The 17,273-nt window shown below is 39.7% G+C and overlaps 1 protein-coding gene across 5 annotated transcripts in view; it reads left to right on the forward strand.

Moving 5' to 3' along the window:
* Nucleotides 1-17,273, forward strand: part of SOX5 (SRY-box transcription factor 5) — a 914,829-nt gene that overhangs the window by 38,938 nt on the left and 858,618 nt on the right. For 3 of the 5 annotated variants that reach the window (XM_090043598.1, XM_090043606.1, XM_090043599.1), the window contains exon 2: nt 9,810-9,925. The exons of the other annotated variants lie outside the window; for them this stretch is intronic. The gene's annotated coding sequence lies outside the window, so the exon portion shown is untranslated. The remainder of the gene's footprint in view (nt 1-9,809; nt 9,926-17,273) is intronic. 5 annotated transcript variants of the gene reach the window in all.

Genomic DNA, 17,273 nt, shown 5'->3' on the forward strand with positions numbered 1-17,273 from the left:
ATAGGCTGTTCCTCGGTATCAGGTTTGGGCTCATTGTTGAGAGTCAAGTGTTGTAACTGTTGATACTTGTCCCTCCACACAGATGGGCATCTGCCTCTTTATATCACTTTAAATGAATTAAATACTGCACTTTGAACATGTAGAGCAATCGTACATGTGCCAGGTATGATGATTATTTTTGATGGTTAATCTTTTGTCTGCAGAAACTATTGTCAGGCTGTAGTAAACTGAAGTTGTGATGGCTTAGTTTAGCTATCTATTTTAGACTGTGTGTCCTACATTAGATTGTTTCTTTTTGTACTGAAGTATGCTCAAGTAGCAGTATGACTGCTATTCCTTTGGGGCCTCAACAAAAATTAGATGTTATTTCATGAGACTCCCAGTTGGAGAATTTGTATATAAAAATAAATGCAAGTTGAGGCAAAACAATATTGATAAGGAAACCATTTTCAGCACTAAGATTCCAGTTGGCAATTAGAAACCAACAGGGGCAAAAAAACTAATACAATGACTCTTTTCTTTAAATGAAAGCCTCTTTATATCTATAACCCCCTTTTTTAAATGAGAGTTCAGCCTTTCAGTAGTTTTAGCAACTATGGCCCAGGTTTGTCCATGTGGATCCATGATAGGATCTAAATTTGTACATTTTGTGTTTTGATCTTAGTTGTTATGATCTGGATCAAGAGTTTTACCTCTTCCTAGTGGTAAAATTGTGCTAGTGCTACAGGTCGCCCCACTTAGGCAAAGTCCTGTTATGTGTTTTACAGCAATCTTTAGATAACCAGTTCAGTTTGATTTGGACTGCTAATCTGTTGTTAATACTGTCTGCTGCTCTGATTATAATCAGTGGCAAAACCCTTTCCTTTTAAGGAGGAGTTACTTCTTAAGATTGTGTGCCTCTACGTTTTCTCATAGGCAGTAGTATTTGCATAGCCATGTTTGTTTAATCTTGTAGACTAGTTATGAGGTTAGATTCTTTTTCAACATCTGTCTTTTCCCTCAGGATGATGGGCAGGCTTTTTGCAAACAACTCTGATCTTATAATTGATCTGGACTTGGAACTCCTATTGAATTCAATAGAGGTTTTGAGCATGGAACAATTACGGGATCAGGACAATGTCTATATAATTTCAGTCAAGTTGTGTAAAATTTCCTTTTCTCTCCCACCCTCCTCCAGCAGGGAATTGATTTCATGCTTTTCAGTCTCCTGGCCTATTTATTAGGCTTTTTTATTTAATGTTTTATTGTATTTATCAGTTTATTTTATTTCAAAATTTGGGTTGGGTTTCTTGAAAAAGCATTAAAGATCCTGCCTCATTTTGGAGACAGCAGACTGCTATTCACCTTGGAACAACTACAAATAACAACTCCTAACAATGGGAGCAATAATAGTGGACTGAGGAGACACAGAAATAGTGGATGCTGAAAAGCAATATTCGTCAATGTTGGGAAAATAATCAAAGAGCAGACTGAAGCTCAATGGAAAAGCCATTTGGAAAGGAATGGGCAGAATTCTACTTTTATGTTACTGTCAAGATTCAGGATTTGTTTTCTTTCCATTCTGACCAATATTTTATTTAGTTTAATTCGGATGATTGTGATTTTCTTTGACCATGCAGCATGTACTAAATGTGATTTTAAACTTCTGTGACTTTTCAGTGCATTTGTTTTAGGGTGCTTCTCTTTGTAGACCCCTTTGCATGGTAAACACTAATAAAGAATTAGTGTTTAGTGGTATGTACTCAGGGCCACACTGCGATATCCTTACACGCATAAAGAAGCACTGTACTCTCCACAGTTCCCTCCGCTGATGTCAGTAGGACTGCTTGTGTGGTAAGGTACTGTTGAATGCAATTCATGCACGGTTCAAAAGTGCTCACTGTTGACTTAAAATAAATGTCAATGCAATTCATCACTAAGAGCTTTTGATAACTCCACCCTATCATTTATAATTCTATCCATAGTTAATTTGAGCCATATTTTGTCTACCCCATTTCATATGCTGAAAGTACTGTTCTCTAAAAATAATACAAATGAAATCAGTTGTATTCTGCAGAATATAAGAAACTACACCCACAGGATTGTTGAGGGCAATTTATTTTGATTTTGATCTAAAATACCTCTGGTTATCCAAATCTCTGGTTTTGCCTAGTTTAGGATCTTTCCCATTCTACTAGTATTTTTTTACTTTCTTGTTTGTGGATGGAATATCTAAAAGTACAAAGACTGAGTTCAATGAAGAGGGGAAGCAGAAATGTTTGTGGGGAGACTGAAAAAGAGTCAGTAGTGTTCAAGCCAGAGGACTTGCCAAGCTTGCCTTTTTATTTACAGGGAGTAGAGGGAGTAGTATTAGGGAGTAGTCTTCAGTAGACAAGTGAGGAAAGGGCCAAGAAGAATGATCTGGGTTGCCTGTGAGGCAGTAAAGGGACAGAGGAACAAGAAAGAACAGGAAGCAGTAGTTAGACCTGGGGAAGCCTGTATGATTCACTTCTCATTCATATTTTCCTAGGCTCATCTTCCCTTAGCTCTATCTGAATCCTTGGAGATTTGCTCATTAATAGCACTGTCGCATTACAGTAACATGGAGTGGAACTAATTGAAAACAAAAGTAGAGAACCTTTGTCTTTGTTGCAAGGAAAGTTTTCTTGATTATCTTGTTCTGTATTTTGGTGCCTTCGAAGATGGTTTTTAATGATTTCAAAGTTCTTGAAAAATTCTACTGCACTCCTATGTTCTACTACTTATTAAAGAGACAAAACTGCCTCTCTTTGGTATTTGTGTGTATTTTATTCTAAAATGCCAAAAGCAGAAACACTCACTAGAAGCAAATTCTTTGTGTGAAATAAAACACTTATTTTTGGAAGAGCTGCCTACCTTTTGTTCCATGCTGGAAAAGGTGAGGGTATGTGTTATTCTGTGGGAGCTCAAACAGCTGAAGCCAATAACAAACAGTGCATACAGTATTTCATTGCAGATTGATTTTATGCAAGTTAATGTAGCCATTGCCTTCAGATTCTGAAAGCTACTAATACAGAAACTGGTATTTTTTTGTTCTCACACTTCAGTGGCCCTTCACCACTTGGAGAGCCTACATTATGCCATGTTTGGAAGCTAGGAGGTTAATAGCATGGTTGGAGACAATATTCCTTTATTCCAATTGTCATTTTGTTTATTGGACCAGTTTTCTGAATTCAGACTTCACTGAACTACAAGGAGGAGATTGTACATGTGTGTCAACTGCATATTGTAACCATTGCTGTTTATAGCTCCTTGCCTCAAAGCAATTAAACTTGCTAAGGATTGAGGGATAAAAAAAGCGGTAAACAAATTCCAAACATGTGGCCACTTGCTGGGTCATAGTTTTCTTTTGAACACAGTCCTGCCAGGATCATGAAACAGAAAATCCCCACAACAAATAGCAGAATTGAAACATCTACTCCTGCCACAAGGAGACCCATGCAATGAAAACTGATCCTACTGAAATGAACTCGATCAGTCATTTCATTGTATTAGCTGAAATTAATAGGCTTGGGTTAGAAACTTAATCCCTGCTACAAAAGTTTTTTCATGGAAACTTCATCTGCATATCATGCTTTCTAATTTGACCGTTTCTGATGTATAAGCACAATACGATTGCTTACCATATACAAATTACCTGAAAGCAGAAACATGCATGAAGAATATATAGGTTACATTACTGCATGTTACAGTCACTGTTGTTTCCATAATTATTTCTTTTTAACAATGAAAAATATTGCTGGGACACTTTGTTTTCTTTTCTTTTCTGACCTCCCTCTCCCACTGATTTACTTTAATATTGAGGGAGTTTGTTATGCTTCTTTGCCTTGTTTCCTTAGTTCATGCATTAGAAGAAAAAAATTATCCTAGTTTTATATATTGAAATGTCTGATTTTATTGTAATTGTAATTTGTTTAACTTTGTTGCCTTCCCAGTACTTTGAACTTCTTGTAAAACACTGTATAAGCATGGGGTGTTCTTGTTCTTCCTAATTCTGTCTGGCATTTACAACAATTCTTTTGCTATCCTTAAGTGTATGGTTCCTGGCTCTGCCAAGAGTAGCTTAGAGTCTGATCCACTCCTTTGATATGAATGGGAGTCTTTCCATTGACTTCAGTGGGAGTTGATTCAAGCCCTTATTCGTTCATCTTTGCAAATTGAATTCCATGCTGTTCTTTGTGGTGAAAAGCCAGGTTTTACTGAAGTCATTGGGAGCTTTAGTGTTGATTTTCAGTGGAGCCAGGACTTCACCTAAAATCCTGCCTAACTACGTTTTTAAATATCCTGGCTATGGCTACTGGATTTGTCCCAGACAGCCTGCTTTGGATGCAAACACAGGTGATGAGGGTAATGGAAAATGTTCATCTTGAAGCTCAGTTTGTGTCAGAGTTACCCAGCAGCTGGGTGGGGTTTGCCACAGATATAAAGGACAAAATGTCCGCTAGGATAAAGTCTGTAATTTGTCCTTTCAATAAAAGCCTGCTACACTGAAGGGACATGGAAGGCCAAGGGAGGGGATGCCACCCATGCAGCAGCTCTGAGTTTTTAATGCTTATTATGTAAGAGTGTAAGTTTTAACTGAGGATGGTTCTGCACATGCAGTGTTTGCCTGGGAACAAATGAAGGTTGTGCAGGATTTTGACTGAATTACTTTTTAATAGGTTTTTTTCCCTGATTTTAGTGGTGCCATTTCAACATTTCATACACTTGCAAGTGAAGCCCCCCACCCCAACTGCCAAAAAAAGAAGTCAAAACCTGATGATTGGCTGCGCTTTTGCAGAATCTATGTAGGATGTGAAGAGTGTTTCCATCTGTGAGCTAGGTAACACCCTCTTGCCTCTCCTAGCCACCACCAAATGTGAAATCTCAGTGGAATTCACGTCCACCCTGGACATCATATAAATATGCTCTCCTGCTTACATCTCCAACTCCCTCCCACACAACACCATTTTAAAATATATATATATAGTTAGGCTCAAATACAGCCAGATTTCCACAAAAGCTTTCCAAGAGAAACTGTTAGACGCCCTTGTAACCAGTTTGTTCTTGAATTTCCCTACGTAAGGGAAAAGAAATTGCTGATCTTGTTTGAACCATAATCGGGAACATTACTTACTTCCATGTGTGTATGCTTTGCTTGTAGCATTAATATATTTTCCTTTACAACAATAGCCTTTGTAACAAAGGAAAGGGCACCTAGAAAATGGCTTAATGTAATTTGTGGATCTGCAGTAGAGTTTATTTTAAAAATCTGACTATCACACTTAAGCCCAACAGTATAGCGAACTCTCATGATTTTTGGCATTGTTCTTAAAGTCTATACTTTGGGAATGTGAAAAATGTAGCTCACACACATTTCTGAAGCGTAGATTTGAAGAACAATGTCAAAAATCATGAGATTTAACAATACTGGTCCTATCTACATGTTACATTTAAGGCATGATTAACTAGTTAATCACACCTTAAGTGATCATCTGACCACAGATTCATTTAGTTAACGGTGTGATAACTATTAATTAAACACGTGGCCAGGGGCCCCTATAGCTGGGAGCCATGTCAGCTAATTGGAGCTCCCAACTGGGGAGGCCCATGTGAACCCCCAAGTCTGGGAGCTCCCAGCCTATTCTGGCTCCCAGCACATGCCCCCATGGGTGGGGGCCCCATCAGCTGACAAGATTCTCAGCAGTGTAGGTGCCCTGTGCATCCCTGTGGTTGGGACACCACAACTGACATGGTCTTCCAGCTGCAGGGGAGCTTCATGGCTGGAACAACACAACTGCTGAGGTCTTTCTGCTGTGGGGACCCCTAATTCGCCCCTGTGGCTGGGAGCCCTTTCAGCTGAGGAGGCTTCCAGCCACTGGAGCTTGCTTCTTGCCAGTGCAGGAGGAGCCTGAATTTGGGCTTCCTCTGCACTGGCAGTAAGGCATGGGAGGTGGGAGATGGGATCTGATTCGCAGTCCTGCAGTCATGCCTTTTGCCATGCATGTAGGGCATCATAGGAGGCGGAGTTTTGTGGATCGTGTTGGATCCCATTTTGTCTTTATCTGCATGTGTAGAAGAGCCCTTATGAATACAGCATGTATGTTTATTATAGTAGTCTTTGAAGAATCTACTCCCAGAATTCCAAAAAAGCATAATAGTTTATTTTTTACGAAAAATTGAATTTTTCATTTCTCTTATTTTTAGAACAGTTACAGTTTAACTGACTCTTAAACTGTTTCTTCTGCCCCTAGGGCTTCTTTTCCTATCCTATGTGTTGAAGGAAAATCGGAGCCTTGTAATATTAAAAAGGAAAAACATGTCTTGTCTACTTGTCACGACATCTATGCTTTGCCATTTTTTGCCACCCAAATGTGACAGGGCAGTACGTAAAATGTGTGAAGTCTGTGACAAATGGCAGCCAGAGCTGGGAATTCAGGAAAATGATATTTGCCTTTTTGAGGCTTTTGCATTTAAATCATGCAAAGTGATGACTGACTCTTGCAAGGTTATACTAAGCCCACTCAAAACTACTTTACATGAGGTGTCCACCTTGCAGGATTCAACTGAGTGCACCTCTGCCTGTGCCAAGCCTCTGACAGGATGTTTCAGCATGTTCCCCTGCATCTCAATAAATTTTGTTTGACTGGCAGAACAAGAGGCAGAAGGTATCTCTACTCTCTTTTGAACAGAGTAGATATGGCAGAGACAGCAGTGGTGCAACCTTCCCTATACCACCATGCCGATCTGGCCTGATATGGAGAGCCCATTTCTCCAAACGAGGAGTATTTCAGGTTCAGTGCCTGTATGCACGTTGGATGCTTTTTCTAAGGTTTCATTTTTTTAAAAACAAGAATGCTATTTGTGTGATGTTTTTGTTTTGTTTTGTTTGTTTTTGTATTTGGTACCTGCAGGAAGGGTTGAAATCTACAGTACACTCAGCTCAATGGGAATTGAGGACAACTTGGCACCTTGCCTGGGTCAGGATTTAGATCACTAAATTCGTTTAATGCATCACAGCCATATGATAATGAAGACTTTTGGTCACCACAGAGAATGGGGCTGGATTTTCACCTGTAAAGGGAGACTCCAAATAATTTGCCTATTTGCATAGCCCCTGAATCTCCTTGGATTTAATCTTTCATATATATAATGCTCCTCTTTATTTTATAATCATACCCTCCTCCCACTCCCAGCCAACCCCTTCTGAGAGAGACTAAGCCATGTATCTCCCAGCAGCTCTCTCTGAGTCAGGAGAAGGGCATCACCTCAAGTTTTTCAATCCAAGGGCCAAACAAACCCTGCCACTTTTTGACCTCCAGAGTACATGGTATCAGATGTTCCCTTTCTTTCAGAAGATAACAATATCTTTTTTTTTTCTTTTCATCCTCTCATACACATCCACCCTTTCACTTGGTAAGAAGGAAATTTGTGAACTTGCCTGACAGAGTGATTCTTGCCATTGTCATCTGGCACTAATGGTATTGCTAGGAATGAGGCTTTAGAGGCACAGAACAATGCATTAACTTTGCTGTCATAAGGTATTTCTTATTGAAAGGGGAGGAGGGTTGAAGTTGGGGGAGACCAATAAATGCAAACATCAACACTATCCTCAGTAAGAGATTTAGATTTCTGTGTTGGCGTAAAAAGGTCATTTTGGGCCTGAGGGGTTTGACATTGTTCCTTTAAGTCAGACCCACAACACAAACTATTTTCAACACTTGCCATGAAGAACAAATGACCTTTAGTAACTTGCCCAGAAGACAAATGGTACATTAACACAATAAATATAGTTTGCTAGTATCATGCTCCTTGCTTTAATTTTCAATTAGAATTGTTACCTTTCCTATTTTACAGAAAGGACTAAAATCAGACGGTGCATTTTCAGGCTTTGATTCTGTGACAGGGATTTTTTTGTCCTCCTTGGTTTTGGTAATATTCACTGACAATTACTGACTATACATTAAATTGCCCTGTGTTCAGGGACAGCGTGTCTTGTACTCATGTGTTGGAAGGAAGTTTGGTGAATTTATGTGTTGCTGTGAGGAGTTGCCAGCCACCATAGTACAGGTCTTCTCTGAGTGCTTTGGAGCAAAAGGAAGGGGTTATTAAGGAGTTATTAGGGGTGCCGGTAAGTGCTGTTTAAGCACGCCTAGATAGCATGCGAGAAAAAGATTACATAGAAATGAGACTGCATATTAACAGGGAAATTCATTTCATTTACATTAGTAGGGAACACGGTATAGGCAGGGTTTGAATTATACTTTGACTTTTGTGGGGGGGTTTGCTAAAAAAATTAAACCGGTTCATTGATTAACAAGTCCACATAAGTGAAGGAGCAGTCCCATTGGTGACCACCCCAGGTTATGATTTTCAAATCTTACAGGGGGGCTCTTGTCTCTTATGGGGGGGAGGGAGGGCTCAGCCCCTCCCTCCAGCTCCCTCTTCATTCACACTCTAGGTTTAGGTTTTGTGATTTAAACCTAGACTCACAGGCCTATTAAGTGCCCACATGACTCTCTTTTCTCATTTTTATTTTATGGTTAGATTTCCCAGGCCGCATTCTTCTGAAGCTAGCCACCAAAATGCAAACTGATCACAGGGCCTGAAAGTGCATCACGAGTTATGTCAGTGTGGGAACACCTGGGTTTCCACTGCTGAGGCTGAGGCTATTGTGAGCTCCAGGCCAATCAGAGGATAGCTGCTGGCTTGCAGCTGAGCCAACTCCCACTCTGGGCTCTCTATACAGGGTTTGGGCAGCTCAGTAGAGGAGACAGCGAAGCTTGCAGGCTGCTAGCACTTGAGCAAGGGAAGTGTGGGGGAGAAGATCAGTAGGGCACTTAACTTTCTCGCTCAACAGAGCAAGCTTGTGGGGAGAAGGGTGAAAGGAAGTAGGCAGCAGACCGCCCTCAGAGAGCAGGATAAGCTCCAGTGAAGGACTGTGTAAGAAAAGGTATCAAGGGAGCAGGAGAAACTTGAAGAGGGAGAGGGATCCGCAGTAGTGGGCAGGAAAGAGCAGGAAGGATTCAAAGGGATTGACAAGGAAGGGAAAGGAGGAAGGGTTGGAGTGTGGATGTGATCCTGTTTTTACTGAAGTGTACCATAAAACTCCCATATCTTTAATATGAGTAGATTTGGGCTTCAGAGGAGAAATTCTCCATTGTGCCAATGGCCATCAGGCACTACTAAAGGATCACATAAGTAAAGATGTGTGAATAATTGATTTTTCAGCTCACTGGCTGACCTGGAAATTAAAAGTTTCATAGTGATCTAAACTAAAAGTATTTTTCTCTTTTCACTGAAAAAAAAAAGTATGATTGAAGTATTTCATGTCATCTGGAATGAAATACTTTGTTCTGTTTTCAGATTTTTAAGTCCTTTTAAGTTTTTTTATCATTGACAAATAAAAATCAAAATGACATTTCAACATTTATTTTTTCTGCATTCCCCTCCCCTCCTCCATTATTTTTGAGTGAAATTATTCATTGACTTCAACCTGATTTTTGCAGGCTGCTTGTCATCCCTAAACTGCATTTTCTAGTGAATAGACTCTTTTTCCCAAAAAAGTTTCTCCAGCTGCACACCTCCGTTCTATTTTGAGTGTGTGAGTGCTATATTATCAAAGCACAGAAAAAAGGCACTGGTCCTCTGTCTGGTTAGGGGTGGAAGAATTTCACTAAGAAAAAAACAAGGTGGAAAAGATGCACTGAAATGGAAGGAAAAAAGGAATCAGCCAGTAGAGACTGAGAGAAAAAAAGGAAAAAAGCCATTGGATGAGACTGAAAGTGATTTTTTTCTTTCTTTTTTTTCAGTGAGAGACAGAGAGAGAGAAAACAGGTGATAAAAGTGAGAGAAAATGATATAAAGATGGAGCGACTTTCAGGTAACAGAGGCAAAAAGGCAAAGGAATAAGGTGCCTCACCAGTAGGTTAGTGAATTGTTTTATTTTCCATTTTCATATACTTCTCTGACAGATGTCCTGTATCTGAGTTTTGTAAGTAAGATTGGTGGCTATTTTTAACACTTATTGATGTTTACTTATTTATATTTATTTATATTCTGTAGCTATATGAAAGGGGAAAAAAAGAGAAAACAAAATGCTTCAGACAGATGGGAACAGTGCCTGTGCCCCCCCGATTATTTTTTAGTGTGTAAGGGCAACATAAGGCTTTGCTATCTAAGTTTCATTTAAGACTTGTGGGCCTACACTTGCAATCCATACATATAATTAACTTTACACCCATTCTGAGAATCTTGATAAGTTCCAGTGGGACTGCTGAAGGAAGGGGTGCTGTCCATGTTCATGTATAAATGCAGAACTAGGGCCTTACTGGGAATTGTAGTACCTAGGTCTTGTACAATAGTGCAAATACCAGGTATTCAAGATTGTGGGATGCGCTTAAAAGTAATGGTATTTAATATATTTGAGTGTTATATATACTCTTTAGCAACCTTCCAACGTCTTAACTTTAGGGTTCATATTGTCAAGCTTTTCTCCACAGCATTCATGGCTAAAAGCTTATTTTCTTTCTTTTTTTAATAAGATGCTTATGAAATCACATGACTGAAGGACATTGATCTTCAGGAAAAAACACTAGATAGTGCTAGACCTGTGATGAAATTAGAAGTTTTGGACACTTCTGTGTGCTAACCTGTTGCTTGGTGGTGAATTTTACTCTTACAGAAATTTCCAGTAATAGTACTTCAAGGTATTACAACCCTGCACACAAGGTCCCTAGTTCAGGTAGTCCACTCTTCCATTTCTCTAGACAAGGGGAATGATGATACGGTTGGGTGCCTGGGGCAGCTGCCACATGCAGGGGCAGTGGTGACTTCCGGTTGCCGTCACTACGACCGGTGCACTTGTGTGGCTTGAGAGGCAACCGTTTCTTTCCACTCCACACCCCCACATCTCACTAAGATGGAGCGCCACCATAGTTATAGTATTGCTCCACTTCCAGTAGGTATCCTCAACTTTCCTGCCCCCTCCTTGGCTTTCTTTTTTGCGTTATTTTATTCAGAATTAGTCAGTTACGCTTTGAGGTTCTTTGTCTTGCTGGATCTCAAAAAATGTGCCCAGTTCTGCTGTTAGTCACTCTATAGCTTACTCACCCCTTTATAGAACAGCCTTAGGAGTCTCGACAATATATTTGACCAGAATCTAGAGAGTATTTGCTCTCTGAGAAGGGAAGGAGGAGAAAGAAAAATGGTCATCAACATGAACGGGAAAATGACATCAGTGTGTCACCAAGACTGAGAATTTCTGCTTCACTGGTGGTTTCTGAGTGGGTTTTTTTTTCTGTGTAATGGGTTTTAGTTATGGATTTCCAGATGAGCTGTTTGAAGTGGAGACAAGGACATGCAAATTTTTTTACCAGAAAAAAATGTAAACAGACCATCATCCCCACTTCCCAGCATTCCTTCACACTCTTCCTTTCTCATAACCCATCACATGCACATGCTCCTACACGTGATTGTTAGTTTGGGCATATGACCCTGATCATGTATTACTGAAGTCAATGGGAATTTTGCCATTGACTTGAATGAAATAGAATGCATATGAGTAATTTCATTTTGTGGGCAATCTTTTCTTCTACTTTGTGTGTCATGCTTCTTCTAATAACAATTGCACATGGGCAAAACAAGGTTTAAGATACAAAAAGCCACTGAATGGTCTTGAATCCATCAGTGGCCTCTCAGTCAGTAATTCCGTTTCTTAGAATCCAATTTTGGTTTAACTGTTGTATCCATCTTCTTAGCATCTGAGAGCCTTCATTAGACTTAGCTGTCCTTCTCAGCAATTTGAACAATCTGTTCAATCTTCTTTCTGGTTATTAGGTTTATGCTATGCAGTTTTAGCTCCCAATCTAAGTATGTTGTTGTTTAATAAAGACATTTGCAAAAAGTTTTAAACAGTGCTACATCTGGAAGTTCTTCCTCATTAAAATCTAGGCAAATTCCACCTGAATATTGAATTATGAAATGCAGGATTTGGCCTGGTTGTAATCAAAACATATGTACCTATTCAATGAAAAGCTGATTACTTTTATTGCCTTGGGGGAGGGAATCTCTTTAAACTGTGTGAAAGGAGCTGCATTTGAGAATTTCACCAGTGAGAAGAGCAAGGAGAGACCTCTAGAGAGCACAAAGAGAGACTGTAATCCTCTAAATTCAAAGGGGACAGAGAAAGAGCAGTGGGCATGGAAGAACTAGGGCATACAGTTTCAGAGAAAGAAGAGATGCCTATCAGAGATACTTAGGGAAATCAAGGAGAAAGAGCTGGCAAGGAGGAGCTTGTGAATAAACGCCGGTTCAGTGGACTGGGAAGAAACCTGACTGGAGAACTTCAAGGATGGAGTTGTTTGGGCAAGAGGAATAGATAGAGCATGCGAGGAGCTGAGAAAAAAGGATGAAGAGAGAAGTATGGGGTTAGTAAAGTTTTCTGCATGCTACTGTAAATGCACAGGCTTATTGTGCCAATGACAGAGAGCTAAATAACAAAACTCAACTATAAACAGGTTGGTTTAGTTTCAAGGCCTTGTCCTTGTGCCTTGTGTAGTCATTCATAACTTTACAAATAGGGGTAGAAGGGTACTGTTTAAAGGGGGTAGTGAGAGATTTAATCTCTTGTTGCACTGACGTGAATAACTATGCAAGGTGCACAACAACAGAGAGTCCAGACCTTACTGTCCAACCTAGGTTGAATCCAGAAAGCATGGGTGTTGGTAGAAGAGGAAGAACAATAGTGAAAAGCAGGTTCGCTAATTTCTAAAATTATTTAATATCAATAGACTGAGTTTATTTTACAGGTGTGGACACTTCAGAAGTGTTTGTTAGATTTTTTTCTTTTGACTGTCCCTTTCATTGATTAACTTTCTAACTTCTCTAAAGAAAGGGAGGGACTGAAAGAAACCACTGCAAAGACAAGAATGAGCGTAGTTGGACTCATGATGTCAACGGGCTAGGAAATATATTTTCTGTTTCCAGTTAACATACCAGTTTGATTCAATCTTTGGGGGACTGCAGGGCCAGAAGTGGTAGGTTCTTGAGTTGTAGAGGAAGTAAGAGAACTTGGGTCTCACACAGACATTCAGTTCCTTCTGGGAGAGCAGCGAGCATACAGATGTTGGGCCTTTTTCTCCTAGGGTAAGAATGACTGGTACAGGAGAAAAATAACCTGGGAACAGTGTTAAATCATTCTTAGGCAAGTTTCTTTTGAGAGAGTGAATATTTGTATATATCATGGTTTCTCTTAGAAGAGAACATAGTCTTTTGGCATCTCCTCCCCACCCCCACTGGCCAAAGGTATTGTTCACTGAATCCTGCTACTCCAGCAGGGAGCAGAACACATCCCTTTAATAATCTGCATATTGTGCTGCAGGGAAACACAGGTTGACTGTGATAGGTCTGGATTAGGCAATCAAGGCTGCCCTATGCACTGCTGCCATCTGTCACTAGGCATACTAAGGAATCTTGCAGAGAGCATGCTGAGATATGGGCACAGGCTCCCCCCAGCTGCCCAGTATCAGCACTGCAAGCTCTCTGTTCTTTGGGGCTTCAGCATTGGAATGTCTGTACATGTAACTCTGGATAGGTTTGTCTACCAGGAAAAAAATCTGGGGGAATTCTCCCAGATTATTTGAATGTGTGTACACAGCATTATTAGTAGATTAAGGAGTTGGAATGTTTTATGTAGGATGGTGGGAGTCCTGAGAGAGTTGCCGGTTTGGAAGAAATAGGAGAAGGGTCTTACTTAGCTTTGATATAAGTGCCTGGGTAGAAGAAAAGCAGAAGCCAAGGTGTGATGTAGGAACATGGTCGAGAAGTGAAAAAGAAGCCTTCTTCTGCATCAGTTTCTCCTCAGTTGGGAAAACTGTCTGTGCTTCTGGCCCAGCTGGGAGACCACTAAATGAGTATTTAAAATAAGCTCTTTCCACCTTTAGCAGTAGCATAAGTAGCGATGGGCAAGCAGGGCACCAATTTAGGAGCGCTAGGAATGCCACCCACCCCTGCAGAGTCTGTGCCCTGACAACAAAAGCATCCCCATGGCATTGCTCTTGCAGCAGCAGCTGGGTGCCTAGGCGTTGAAATTCAAAGTGCAGAATACCTGCTTAAACTAAAAACGAGGGGTTGGCCTCTGGAAATGTAATAGAGGTAACAGAAATTTGGCCATACTGCTAAATGTTATATCCTGGGGGAAAAAAATTAACTTGAAGAACCTCAGCTACTGTAGATCAGCACAAATCTAATGATGTAAGCAGAGCTGTACCATGTTGTGCTATTTGAAGATCTGGCCTGTAGGGATTTATTGTTGCTCTGAGAAGCACAAAGTTTCTATCACCAAATGTCAGCACTTTGGTGTGAAATGGTATAATGGCTCATTAGGTTCTAAGGTGTTTACAAGGCCATTTGCAAACAAGGATGAAGTATGGGCTTTATTTAACTGCAACAGGCTTCAGTAAGATTGCTCCATGGTTATGAGAAAGGATCCTGGTTTTTGCTGATAAAAAAAAATACCCATTTTTCAGATATGAAAAAGTAACCCAAAATCAACATTTTTCTGTGATTAAAATGAAAGACCACTATATTTATACATGGATATAGTTCTCAGTATATATATCTATATAGATATAAAATAGATATATAGCTATATAGATGTGTGTATATCTATAAAAATAGATATATAGAGCTATCTATCTATCTATTAGTGGCATTTTATTTTAGTCATAGAAAAATGTAGATTTTGGGTTACTTTTTCATATCTGAAAAATAGGGACTTTTTTTTTATCAGAGAAAACCAGGATCCCTGGTTATGAGTATCCAGATATGTTACTGAAGGTTCTGCCATATAGCAGTGTAGTTCTTTGCATGTTTTGTGTGAAGGCTCTACCATTGGGGGATGGAGGCAGGGGTATCTTCTCTAAATGCTTGCTGCCATGTCCCTTAATGATTGCATCAAACATTTTTCTCAAAAGGGGTTGGTTAAGTGTTGACACATGTCTGAAATTTACAGTACAGTTGTTAACATCAGAAATGCCTCCTCTTTCTAAAAAATTAATTTCTGAATAAAAACTAACATTTTAAAGCTGGTTGTGCATTTTTTTATTATTTTCCATTTTGATATTTTCTGTAGTGACCGACAATTCTTTATAGTGATATATATATTAATTTAATGACACTATGAAAAAAATGTGCCTATTGCATGCACAATGAAATGGAAACAACAGTATTCTGAATTTTGTTTGCACATTTGATGTTCCTTTCATTGACCACCCTCTACTCTATATGCATTAACTTTTTTGTGACCCATTTTTGTACTAGGCTTCATTAGCCTTTGACCTGTCTACACAATTTATTTTTTCTAGAGTAAAATTTGGTGTTATGAACCTTCAGCCCTAATTGATACACAGGTTCCCATTATCAGCAGTGTCAAATAGCTGAATGGATACAGAGACTGAGCTGCTGTTTCATACTTAGAGAATAGTTCTGGGTGGATAGCACAAGCTAGACAGGAAGACTAATAGGGGCTTTGTCTGCACAAGTATTTTCTTTCTTAAAATTTCCCACCATTGGTAATAGTGTTGCAGCTTCTTCAGTGCAGATTGTAGCAGTGGGTCTAGTATAAACAAGACACTAGTAGCTGTGGTATTTATCACTATGGTATCTGGTGATAAAATGATTAGACAATATGTAAATAACTATATAGTAAATAACTACCAGCAGCAACTTGTCTATACTGGCAATCCTACCATGTCTACCTATGGCAGAAATGAACTAATGTTGTAAATGGCAGAAAATTTGGTAGAAAATAAACTAATAGGCTAGAAACAGCTAGGACACCCTGAATTCTCATTCTGGCTCTGTGTAACTTTGGGAAGTCACTTCACTTCTGTCAACCTTAGGACATTTTTACACATCTCTGAGGTGGGGGGAGGGCTGCAGTGTCTTGTGTATGCAGTATCTTACACTTCAAAATGGCAGTGGGGGCACTTTAACTAAAGCTCAAATGAAGCTTTAGTTCATTTGGAGAGTGAGGGCGCTGCCATTTTGAAGAGTGGGGATGCTGAATACATGTGATGCCAAGGCTGGTGGAATGTTCTCATTGGAACACGGAGCAGGCATCGAGCAGGTGTATAGGTGCCCTTAGTTTCTCAGTCTTAAAATTGGGATAAGAGATATCTATCTATCTAATGGAGATATTAAGAGGTATTGGTAGTTAATGTTTGTTCAACACTTTAAGCAGGTTAGGTCTATGAAAGGGATAATTGTTTAGTCCCATTTAGAATAAGCTTGCACCACTGAGAGGACAGAGTTCTTCAGCCTAAAACCCCAGTGCGATTGCAGAGGAAACCTATTACTCATTTCGTGCCTTGACTTAAAATACAGAACACCCTACTGCCCAATACGCTGCCTAAGCAGACACATCATCCCTAATGTATTTATCAGAAGAATAAAAGTGACAGAAGGGGATTCCCCAAAATGTTTTGTAATTTTTTTTCTTCTGTGCTGCAGTGGAAGTCCCAGAATAGCCATATAGAATTTGCACCGAAACAGGAAGTTAAAACTAGCTATGCTTACATGTGCTGCCTTTGCTGCTTTGGTTTTACTGGAAGCCTGTGCCTTTGTGAGCAAGAAATAACTTGGAGGAGGGGCCTAGGAAGAGAAGTGCTGGGGGCTTAAATCCAAACAAGGTGTTATTTAAAGAACAGAAGAGAAAGCTGTTTCTTTTTAAAGGAGAAGGGAGGAAAGACACTGAAATGACTTTTGAATCCGTCAGCGCTGGGTCCTCCAAATTTGTCACTTTAACTGGGAATGTGGCTTTTTAGTGTACTAAAAATACCAAGGCCTGGTCTACATAGAGTTTTATACTAATATAACTATTCTGTGATTTCTTACTAACATATAGTTAATACAGCACAACCTATAGTGCATATACAGTTGTACTGGGGTAAAACTGTATTATATCTATAGATCTTAATACCTTTCCTTCAGCAGAATAACACATTTGTTCCTGCTTGGGATGGGAAACTGCTTTAACTATATAGTTTAAATTGTATGTCTTTTGTGTATAGGCAAGGTTTGAACTGCTTCAGCTTCCATTGATTCCATTGTGAGTTGAAGGCTCTTAACAGCTTAGTGCCTTCACGCTATAGGCTTGGCCACTTTGGGGGGCAGGGAAGGATGGAACCCCGCCCCCCCACGTCCATTGCAGGGGGCGGGATTCTCAAAAATGGGCAGTATGTCAGGTACTGAATATTTTTTCAAATTTAGACCAA

This window comes from Crocodylus siamensis, chromosome 4, assembly GCF_052110815.1.
Source record: "Crocodylus siamensis isolate JL-2025a chromosome 4, ASM5211081v1, whole genome shotgun sequence".
Classification (NCBI taxonomy): domain Eukaryota; kingdom Metazoa; phylum Chordata; order Crocodylia; family Crocodylidae; genus Crocodylus; species Crocodylus siamensis.